Raw genomic sequence first — 10,726 nt, forward strand, 5'->3', positions numbered from 1 at the left:
ATGAACTCATCATGATTTTGCTAGAATGCTCATAGTGCTTCACTTATATCTTTTGAGCTAGATAATTTTTCTCTATGTGCTTCACTTATATCTTTTAGAGCACGGCGGTGCGTGACTTGGTAGTTGGTTTATGCTATGAAAGTTGTCCCAAAGGTGATAGGTACTCAAAGAGGATACAAAATCATCCATATTCATGTGCATTGAGTAGAAAGAGAAGTCTTGATTCCTCTCAATTAATTTTGAGACATGGATTTGGTAATATTAAGAGCTATGTTAGTAGGGTGTTGTTAATCTAGAAATACTTGTGTTGAAGTTAGTGATTCCCGTAGCATGCACGTATGGTAAACCGCTATGTTAGGAAGTGAGAGCATAATTGATCTACTGATTGTCATCCTTTGTGTTGAGGTCGGGATCACGCGATGGTTAACACCTACCAACCCTTCCCCTAGGAGCATGCGTTTAGCAGTTTGTTTCAATTACTAATAAGAACTTCCGCAACAAGTATGTGAGTTCTTCATGACTAATGTGAGTCGATGGTATAGATGCACTTTCACGTTTCACCATTGCTAGCCTCTTTAGCGCCGATGGTATAGATGCACTTTCACCTTTCAACCACCATACATACCTACTATGGCATTTTCATAGCCATTCCGAGATATATTGCCATGCAGCTGCCACCGTTCCGACTCCCGACTTGTGCCGTCACTCTCATGTTGCAATTGCATGATCGTAAGATAGCTAGCGAGATGTTTCAACGTCATATGCCAAGCTAGATCATTGCACATCCCGGTACACCGCCGGAGGCAGTAAGTTTCAACGTCATACGCCAAGCTATATGCGTTGGTTTTTCCCTTGAAGAGGAAAGGGTGATGCAGCACAGGAGCAGTAAGTATTTCCCTTAGTGTGAGAACCAAGGTATTAATCCATTAGGAGAATCGCGTCAAGTCCAGAGTACCCGCGAAACACAAAAGCGCTTGCACCCAACGCTATAAAGGGGTTGTCAATCCCTTCAAGATTGATTGAAAAGTGAGATCTGAAGGCGGAAAGTGCAACGAAGTAAAAGAGTAAGGCGGAAAATATGGTGTGAAGTAGACCCGGGGGCCATAGTATTCACTAGAGGCTTCTCTCAAAATAGCAAGTATTACGGCGGGTGAACAAATTACTATCGAGCAATTGATAGAACCGCGCAAAGTCATAAAGATATCTAAGGCAATGATCATACATATAGGCATCACGTCCGAGACAAGTGGACCGATACTTTCCGCATCTACTACTATTACTCCACACATCTACCACTATCCAGCATGCATCTAGTGTATTGAGTTCATGACGAACAGAGTAACGCCTTAAGCAAGATGACATGATGTAGAGTGATAAACTCAAACCAATGGTGAAAACCCTATCTTTTTACCCTTGATGCCAACAACAAGATGCGTGCCTCGCTACCCCTTCTGTCACTGGGTGCTGCCACCGCACGGTATGAACCCAAAACCAAGCACTTCTCCCATTGCAAGAATCATAGATCAAGTTGGCCAAACAAAACCCACAACTCGAAGAGAATTACAAGGATATGAAATCATGCATATAAGAGATCAAAAGAAACTCAAATAAGATTCATAGATAATCTGATCATAAATCCACAATTCATCCGATCTCAACAAACACACCGCAAAAGAAGGTTACATCGGATAGATCTCCATGAAGATCATGGAGAACTTTGTATTGAAGATCCAAGAGAGATAAGAATTCATCTAGCTATTAGCTATGGACCCGTAGGTCTATGGTGAACTACTCACGCATCATTGGAGATGTCATGGTATTGATATAGAAGCCCTCTGTATCTGAATCCCCCCTCCGGTAGTGCACCAGAACGTGCCCCAGATGGGATCTTGCGGAGATAGAAGCTTGCGGCGGCGGAAAAGTATATTCGTTGATCTCCTGATTTTTTCTGGGATTTTAGGGAATATATAGGCGAAGGTGCTAGGGCAGAGGAGGCCCAAGGAGCCCACAAGCCTGGGAGGCGCGGGCCCCCCTGGCCGCGGCTAGGGGCTTGTGGGGTCCCTAGTGACCCTCTGCCTTGGTTCTCAAGTCTCCCGATCGTTTTCTATTTTGGAAAAAATCTTTTCGGAATGTTTATTCTGTTTGGACTCCGTTTAAAATCCTCCTCTGCAAAGGGTCAAAAACACGCAAAAAACAGGAACTGGCATTTGGCACTGAGTTAATAGGTTAGTTCCAAAAAAAGATATAAAAGGCATACAAAACATCCAAAGTTTGACAAGATAACAGCATGAAACCATCAAGAATTATAGATACGTTGGAGAGGTATCAATGGGTTAGACTCGTTCATTGTATCTCTAAAAAGGGAGGTATTATCATTGTTCCTAATGATCAAAATGAATTGATCCCGCCAAAAAATGTTACACGATATAGAATGGTAATTGATTTTAGCAAATTAAATAAAGCTACCAGGAAAGTTCATTACCCGCTACCTTTTATTGATCAAATGCTATAAAGACTATCTAAACATACACATTTTTGTTTTCTAGACGGTTATTATGGTTTCTCTCAAATACATGTGTCAAAAGAGGATCAAGAGGAGACCACTTTTACTTGCCCTTTTGGTACCTTTGCTTATAGACGTATGCCCTTTGGTTTATGCAATGCACCTGCTACCTTTCAAAGATGTATGATGGCTATATTCTCTAACTTTTGTGAAAAGATTGTTGAGGATTCCATGGATGATTTTTCCTTTTATGGAACTTCTTTTGATGATTGGTTGAGCATCCTTGATCGAGTTTTGCAGAGATGTGAAGAAACTAATCTTGTCCTGAATTGGGAGAAGTGCCACTTTATGGTTAATGAAGGCATTTTCTTGGGACACAAAATCTTCGAAAGAAGTATTGAAGTTGATAAAGGTAAAGTTGATGCTATTGAAAAAATGTCGTGTCCAACAGATATCAAAGGTATAAGAAGTTTCCTTCGTCATGCTGATTTCTATAGGAGGTTTATTAAAGACTTCTCTAAGTTTTCTAATCCTCTCACTAATTTTTTGCAAAAGGATGTTCCATTCATTTTTGATGATGATTGTGTAGAAGCATTTGAAATTATTAAGAGAGCCTTGATAACTACACCTATTGTTCAACCACCTGATTGGAACCTACCCTTTGAAATTACGTGGGATGCCTGTGATTATGTTGTTGGCGCTGTTCTAGGGAAAAGGGTTGATAAGAAATTATATGTCATCCATTACGCCAGTAAAACTCTAGACAGTGCTCAAAGAAACTATGCCACTACTTAAAATGAATTTTTAGCAGTTGTGTTTGCTTGTGATAAGTTCACACCTTATATTGTTGATTCCGAAGTAACTGTTCACACCAATCACGCTGCTATTAAATACATTATGGAAAATGAAGATGCTAAACCTAGACTTCTTAGATGGGTTCTTCTGCTACAAGAATTTGATCTGCATATTATTGATAGAAAGTGTGATGTTAACCCTATAGCAGATAACTTTTATAGACTAGAGAATGTTCTTGATGACCCACTACCTATTGATGATAGCTTCCCTGATGAACAATTAGCTATCCTAAATGCTTCGCACAGTTCTCCTTGGTATGTTGATTATGCTAACTACATTGTTGCTAAATTTATACCGCCTAGTTTCACATACCAACAAAAGAAAAAGTTCTTATACTATTTAAGACATTACTTTTGGGACGATCCACACCTTTATAAAGAAGGAGTAGATGGTATTATTAGACATTGTGTACCTGAGCATGAACAGGGACAAATCCTACACAAGTGTCACTCCGAGGCCTACGGAGGACACCACGCTGGAGATAGAACTGCACACAAGGTATTAAAATCTGGGTTTTGTTGGCCTACTCTCTTCGAGGATGCTCGTAAGTTTGTCTTGTCTTGTGACGAATGTCAAAGAATTGGTAATATCAGTAGACGTGAAGAAATGCCTATGAATTACTCTCTTGTTATAGAACCATTCTGTGTTTGGGGTTTTGATTATATGGGACCTTTTGCAAAGTCCAACGGGTATACTCATCTTCTAGTTGATGTTGATTATGTTACTAAGTGGGTAGAAGCTATTGCAGCTAGTAATGCCGATCATAACACCTCTATTAAAATGCTGAAAGAAGTTATTTTCCCTAGATTTGGAGTCCCTAGATATTTAATGACTAATGGTGGTTCACACTTTATTCATGGTGCTTTCCGTAAATTGCTTGCTAAGTATGATGTTAATCATAGAATTGCATCTCCTTATCATCCTCAGTCTAGTGGTCAAGTAGAATTGAGAAATAGAGAAATTAAATTGATCTTGCAAAAGACCGTTAATAGATCTAGAAAGAGTTGGTCTAAGAAACTTGACAACGCGTTATGGGCTTATAGAACCGCTTACAAAAACCCTATGGGTATGTCTCCGTATAAAATGATTTTTGGTAAAGCATGTCACTTACCTGTAGAGCTAGAACATAAAGCTTATTGGGCAATTAAAGATCTTAACTATGATTTCAAACTTGCTGGCGAGAAGAGGTTATTTCACATTAGCTCACTTGATGAATGGAGAACCCAGGCCTATGAGAATGCTAAGTTGTTTATATAAAATATTAAGTGATCGCAGGATGGAAGGAAACAAAAGCGTGAATTCAATGTAGGTTATCATGTCTTGGTATACAACTCTCGTTTAAGATTTTTTTGTAGGAAAACTTCTCTCTAAATGGGAAGGGCCTTACATTATCGAGGAAGTATATCGTTCTGGTGCCATCAAGATCAACAACACCGAAGGCAGAAATCCGAAGGTGGCAAATGGGCAAAGAAGCAAACATTATATCTCAGGTACTCCCTTAAATGTTGAAACCAATATTATCAATACCATAAGTCGGGAGGAGTACATTAGAGAGACCTATCACAATGCTTCAGACTCCGAAAAGGAATAGGTATGTGCTACGGTAAGCAAACTGACTCCAATACTTTTCCAATGGCAATTTTTATCAATTTTGGAATATTTTAAAAAATAGGAAATTTTAAAGCAGTCCAAAAAGTGCACGAGGAGGCGACAAGCCAGGAGGCGGTGGTATACTCTTTCGGGTCGGTAATAATTCATTATATAATCTCCCAAAGGTTTTGACCTTTCTATCACGACAGTATCTCCTGTTTTCGTTTTGTGCTGTTTGTGTGGCAGATTTAGATCAACATGATGTCTTCATGTTCTTTGAAGGACAAGTTCTTTGAGAGGGTCATAAAGCCCTACCTTGCGGAGGTGCTGCAACACCCTCGAACCATTGAGATGCATGAGGGGGTGATGCACATTCGTGACGTTGAGGGGCCGAAGAAGACCGGAAGCGTGCACACAAGGCTCAACGCCATGGAGCAACAAGTCTTCAAGTGCCAAGGGATGGTGGAATGACGACTCAATGCCAATCAGATGATGATTGCAGAGTTTATCGATAGGCACAAGTTAAACGCCAAGGACATCTGGGATCATGTCTTCAAGATTTACGAGAAAATCGAGCATCTCCAAGCCCAGATCTATGACTTGCAAAACGAAAACTGTTAGTATGAATACTGATTTAAGAAAATGAGTTTGGCTGCAGACTTGAGGATCCCAGAGAGTCTTTCATCTTATTACGATGGTGAGCCCATGCCTTGGAAGATAGAAGACAAGCCTTCAACCTCACCAACAACTCCAACATCACCACCTCCGAAGAAAGACAACTAAACACATGGGTATGGGCACTCCCCGTAGCTTCTGCCAAGCTTGGGGGAGGTTCCCTGGTATTGTATTACCATCACACCTCCTGCTTTCTTCGTTTTTCTTCATTCGATCCTTTTGGTTATATCTTCATCTAGCAGAATAAAGTTTTAGTGTGATCTAGTTTTGAGTTATGGTTTATGTTCCCCCTATGTAAGCTAGTCCGAGAGTTATATACTAAAGAGTAGTTTTGATTTGAGGGCTTTGCTTGCTTGCTATTATCTTGAGACATAGAAATAGAAATAAATATATAATAAAAGATAAAGAGTATATATAATGATCTTATGGGGAGTGATGTTGTCACATATAAAAAGTATATCGATTGAAATTTGTTGTGAGTTGACAAACAAAGCTATTGGTCATTGTTGCAATTAAAAGGAAGTAATAAAGAAAGAGAGGTTCACATATAAATATATTATCTTAGACATCTTTTGTGATTGTGAGAACTCATTAAAATATTATTTGTTAAGAAGTTGGTGTTGGACAAGGAAGACAACATGATGGGTTATGTTTGCTTATTTACGAATAGAAGTTATATGCTCATAGATCTTTCAACATGTGTGGCTTGCTTCCACCCCATATTAGCCAAAAACTTCCGCTCCAATTAGAGATACTACTTGTGCATCCAAACACCTTTAATCCAGTTTTGCTAAGAGTCCACTAAACCTACCTATGGATTGAGTAAGATCCATCAAGTAAGTTGTCATCAGTGAAGCAATAAAAATTTCTCTCAAAATATGTGTGACCCATTAGTGTGCGGAAAATAAACTTTATACGAACTTGTGACATAGAAGAAATAAAAGTGACAGACTTCATAATAAAGTTCTTTATCACAAGGGGCAATATCACTACAAGGAATATGTTAATACACAACACTATTTTTTCGTCACTACATCGTCACGGTTTTTAATTTACGACGATCTCACGACGAAAAACCAAGTGTCGAAAACGGAGCGTCACAAATGAACAGCAGCGACGTTTTGATCAAAATCGTCGTAACTTTTACGATGATTCCTGAATTGTCGTAACCTTTACGACAATCCTAAATCGTCGTTAGCAATCAAATCCACTCCTACGTGGCAAAATTATGACGAAATCAAAACGTCGTGGTTGAAATCGGCCCAACCAATTTCAATTGATCACATGGGCTGATTTTATTTTTTTGGGCTTTTTCTTATTGGGCTTCTTTTTGGGCCTTAGCCTATTTATAGCCACTTTTAATTTTATTTTTTTTGAATTTTGGTTTGTGGCCTTTTACTTTCTATTGATTTTCTTTTTTGGCCATTTCATTTTTGTACGGGTCCAAAATGTCATGCTGATCTCAAAATTTTGTCAAATTTTGGGCCTCAAGATTTTTATATTTTGATATGTAGCATTATGAAGGCACAAATATATCTGATCCAATACAGGTGACAACACAAACTTATAATCAATCTAAATTTAATACTAATATATTGTCTTTTTGACCACTTTCAATTCAAGAATGAATTTCAAATGAAACTAAGAACACATAAAATTTATCAAATATACGACTAAATAAATCTATTACAATCTTTACAACACAGATGTGCTACAATATGCTACTCTAAACTGAGTAAGACTTGACAGCTTCACACTTGGGTTTACACTTCACGGCTTCACACTTCACACTTGAGCTTCTGTAAAAGAGCAACCAACACAATTTTAAGTCTACAATACAACAATTGATACTAATCAAGGATAAAAACAAAAACAAGTAAAAGACTTAAATGTGAAGGAAACATGCACTACTACAGATTAGGCCAATAATGACCAACAACTCGTAATCCTTGGTTGTTATTAGTAGGGTGCACGTGTTCAACGTCCGAACAAACCTTGCGATACCTCCCTAGCGGGCATGGGTCTACCTGTTTTTTTTTGTTCTGTTTAGCGAGTATTATGTGCTTCCTTATCTTCTCAAACAATAAATAAATAAAGAGAAAGATAATGACCAACTAAATCTAGGTTCCCGTGCAGCCTGTTGTTTTGATTTCCCAAAAAAAATGTTCCAAGACGCGTCCCTTCCATCCAGCCACCTCCTCCTCTCGTTTCCACTCTCCAATCTTCCTACCATCGTCAAGCGCAGCAACTAATTCCGGGCGAGCTGGAGGTGATGTCGACTAGGTCTCAGTTCCCGTGCACATCCCCCACCGCCGTCCTCAACGGAGCTGGCCACGCGGTGCTCATCTGAGTAGCGGCTGCGGCAAACAACGTGAGGAAACGCGGTTTCGAGATCGCGCAGCCGGCTGTCTACACGAAATGTCTAGCACCTATGTACGACATCACCTCCAAGAAAAATGGCAGCGATATGCACAGATAAGCACCGTTTCCATCATGATGCATAGTACAACATGTTATCATATTCTGAATTTGGGCGATCGTACTGTCTGCCATGAACAGGACAGATCTAACACTGAGAATTGTTGGGGCATGCACAAGAGGCCGTGCAACAGATGATTAACTAGTTATATTCTTCATTGACCATTCTTTTTTGCAGTTTTCCATTTTAAAGGTGAAGATGCAAACATGGATGCATGTTCGTGGAGGTGATGACGCTGATCTTCTAAATGGGTACTACTTGGTATGTGCCTACACATACTTGTTAACACATCATTTAAATGTTTAGACTTGAAAGATTGAAAGCAATGACAATCTGTTTGGTTACAACATTTCTTGTTATCCTCGATTGACCTGAATAGAAGATTTAATCTATTTGATTGCAGAATAACATCATCCATGGATGGCCTACTTGCTCCTACTTTTGAAGATGCATCAATGTACGCATTCCAGATTATTGAGCAACAACTTCTGAAAAATATATTATGTGTTTTTACCAAAGAAAATATATTTTGTGTACATAATATATACTACTTATATACATACAATTCACGATTGTATAACTTTGCTCTTTTGATTTAGTGTGACACAATCCCTAAGAGCTAAATGTACTGACTTATAAATCATTCATGTTTTTGTAGAACAGATGCTCCACCGTTATAGAAGCATCACGAGGCGTGGTAGTAATTGGTGAAGAATGATATGCACGTAAATCCAAGGACTGGGTGGTGTCTCATGACTGAAGATTACGGAAAGAAAATATATTTTCTAGTTGTTGCACTATTTCTTGTTAGAGATGAACGGCTACAATGGTTGTCTAGAGAGTTTTTTGACAACTTTTGAATGGTGGTAGTTTATCCCATGAATTGTACGTGATGGCTAGAGAGTTTTTGACAACTTTTCTAGTAGTGATGAAACTAGTGATACGAAACCATGCAGAAACCATACGAAACCATGCAGAAACTAGTGATACGAAACCATACGAAACAAAAACAAGTAATAGACTCAAATGTGAAGGCAACACGACTATTTATTTATTTTCTAGCAAAATTTTCAAAAGCAGAAAATGGAGAAATATTAGAGACATGATAGTATGTGTGTGATCATACATACCCATTCCAGTACATCAGAGCCTCTCATGATTCTCAGTTTCCGATAAGTAGTGGTAAACAAGCTGCAGATTATTGAATGATGGTAAGCATACATGAATAGCTAAATAATGCATGACGACTCATTATTCTCGAGGTTCTTGACGGACTTGGAGGAGAGGGTGATGCAGATCCGGTGCTGCACCTCCTGGGTTCCCTCGAACCCAAGCTTGCCCGACTTCATGGGCGGGCGTAGGCCAACTCCGTCGCCATGGTTGGTGGTGGTGACGAGGTGCTGCACCAAGTTCAAATGAAGGCCATTTAAATGTACAGAGGAATAATTAGTCATTGCAGGAGTAGAACAGAAAGACCGAGCCCTAAGAACAGGGGAAGTCCTGAATTTCTAATTCAGTCGGGTGCTTCTTACATTAAGAAATTAGAGACTACACAAAATATGTAGATTATAACTAAAAAAGACCATATAGCTCATAGATACAGGGGAGCAAAGCAAAGGGGGAGGTATATATATATACCTCAACAGAACTGCGATGGTGCTTTCCTGTCCGCCTGGCACTCCCTCCAGAGACCAAGAACAAGAGCTGGGATCATAACGCAAGTTGTCGCATGCATACCAAATATCCCCACATCCTCCATTACAGAACCGACCATTTCCCCCTGAAATGGTAGGATGAAAATGAAGTGATGAACACACATGGAAGTAAGCTACTACTACTACTACACATCAGGACAACCTGAACTACGAAATTAATTACTTAACATAACATATATGGCAACTTAACTAGAACATGCTGATAACACTTGCCTATGTACTGCTGCACTGCAATTTCGAAGGGAATAAACGTCACAGGGAGTTAATTTGCACGATACCTTCTAGAATCCCGAAGTGGACCCAGATACAACTGCAATCACGTAGGCCACGCACACCAACAGGATTGCAAGCGTGAGGAACAGAAGGAAGCTGTAGACGCAGATCTTGAATGCCCCTTACATGAACTCGTGGAGGAAGATGAAGGGGGCTGAGCCCTCGCCACAGGCGTGGCCCACCACGACCTGTGCAGCCGAGGCCGCGGAGGTGACCCACGCAGTGGCGAAGAACAGGCAGGCGAGGGCTCCCGCCGGGACGCAGAGGACGCGCATGAGAACGAGCATCGGGGTGAGGGCGAAGCGCACCAGCACCAGCATCGGGGTGAGGGCTAAGCGCACGAGCGCCAGCGCCACGATGACGATCCGCGCCAACGGGGCCCACGTCTGCGGGGAGGGCAGCGCCGCGTCGGCGACGGCCATCGGTACGAAAAACCCTGGTTGGGACGCAATGCGAGGTGCGGCCCACGCCAGGATCCCCGCCATGGCTCTACCCCGGTTGCATGGGGAAGCCGTGCGAATCAGGAGGAGAGGCGAAGTGGAGGGAGTTGGAGGACGTCGCGGCGGCGGGGTGAGGTGAGCGAGGGGAGGGAGGGCCTGCGCGGTCAGTGGTGAAGAAGGGGCGCCGTGGGAGGGA

The 10,726-nt window shown here is 40.8% G+C and overlaps 1 long non-coding RNA gene across 1 annotated transcript; it reads left to right on the forward strand.

The window, feature by feature from the left end:
* The first annotated feature begins 7,769 nt into the window (after positions 1 to 7,769).
* On the forward strand, positions 7,770 to 8,869 carry LOC123406196. Its single transcript, XR_006612037.1, has 3 exons — positions 7,770 to 8,363; positions 8,506 to 8,559; positions 8,761 to 8,869. It is a non-coding gene; the product is annotated as an uncharacterized LOC123406196 (long non-coding RNA).
* Positions 8,870 to 10,726: the final 1,857 nt, after the last annotated feature.

The sequence above is a fragment of the Hordeum vulgare genome, chromosome 6H (assembly GCF_904849725.1).
Source record: "Hordeum vulgare subsp. vulgare chromosome 6H, MorexV3_pseudomolecules_assembly, whole genome shotgun sequence".
In the NCBI taxonomy this organism is placed as follows: Eukaryota; Viridiplantae; Streptophyta; class Magnoliopsida; order Poales; family Poaceae; genus Hordeum; species Hordeum vulgare.